Here is a 1,211-nt window from a genome sequence, read left to right as displayed (position 1 = left end):
GAGGACAAAGGTCGCTCTCCTGCAGCCAGCTTGCCACAACTTCCTAAGATCTCCCAGGTGGTGGCTGCCTCCTCCAGACAGGTAAGGCAGTTGTGTGGGAATAAGTGGTGAGCACAGGTGGTTGGAAGGGATAGGGTCCTTCCTTCTCCCTGGCAGCTCGGGCTGTCTGTTGCACGTTGGTGCAGGTTTGGGGATGAGGTAAGGCATTCTGAGGTTCTGGAAGGAGCAAGAAGCCAGCGGGCTGTCTTGGGCCTTCAGTGAAGGAAGTTCACAGGCCCCTTTCCTGTAACTCACCCTCACTTCAAGGTGGGTGTCATCCATGTAGACTGCCTGGGACTTAGGTGGATCCCGGGGCTCAGATTTCTAGAATAAAAATCAGAGCAGTCCTGAGAAATGCTGGGATTAGCTGATTTCTTTGACTATATTTGTTCATTCTCTCTCTGCTCTGCTCATTTCTTTGTCCATTTCTTCCTTATCTGAAGTGGTTTCTTTCTTTGTGTCACTATTCCCCCTGATACTCTTGGGACCTCAGGTCCTCAGCTCATGCATTCTGGGATGTAAGCTGCAGCCACTGGCAATCCAGTGCTTGAAACCACAGGGAGAGGAGAGGCAGGAGCTGGTGGCTTCAGAGCCCTGGAGATGTTCAGAGCTGTCAGGCCTGGACATCGCCCCTGGCCTAGAAGTTACCCCTCTGTTTCCCCAGTCACCGTAGTCTATTTTATCAGAGCTGGGAATAAAAGCCAAGCCTGCCCAGAATTTTGGGACTCATTCTGTCCAAGGTCGTCTGCTCAGGGATCTTCCTGTCACTTGGAAGTTGGGAATATGGGCTCACTTCTGATGGGCTCCCAGGCCCTGGGTAACAGGAGACTGACCTAACCCCTGGTGTTACACATTCCTGTCCAGTTAAGAGCTGCACACTGGGAACTAAGACCCATGGCACCACCCCAGTGGTCCCTAAAGTTGTACCCCAGGAACAACAGGATAGTAGATAGGAAAGGATGGGCAGCTGGAGATAACAAGACCCTAAATCTCCCTAAGGCCCAATCAGGTCCTCCTTCCGTTTTCTAGTTCAGCATTTGTGTGCTTATTGTGCACTTTCGATGACTTGGAAGGCTGAAGCAGGAGGATTGCTATTTGTTTGAGGCCAGGCTGGGCTATAGAGCGGAAAGAAAGAAAGAAAGAAAGAAAGAAAGAAAGAAAGAAAGAAAGAA

The 1,211-nt window shown here is 50.6% G+C and overlaps 1 protein-coding gene across 1 annotated transcript in view; it reads left to right on the top strand.

Moving 5' to 3' along the window:
* Vil1 (villin 1) overlaps nucleotides 1-1,211 on the top strand; it is a 27,333-nt gene continuing 26,122 nt past the window's right edge. The window contains exon 1 of the mRNA XM_055616303.1: nucleotides 1-81. The gene's annotated coding sequence lies outside the window, so the exon portion shown is untranslated. The remainder of the gene's footprint in view (nucleotides 82-1,211) is intronic.

Source organism: Psammomys obesus, unplaced genomic scaffold (assembly GCF_907164565.1).
Source record: "Psammomys obesus unplaced genomic scaffold, mPsaObe1.curated_primary_1811, whole genome shotgun sequence".
Classification (NCBI taxonomy): Eukaryota; Metazoa; Chordata; class Mammalia; order Rodentia; family Muridae; genus Psammomys; species Psammomys obesus.
The sequence above is the reverse complement of the archived record's forward strand: the minus strand, read 5'-3'. Positions and strand labels throughout refer to the sequence as shown.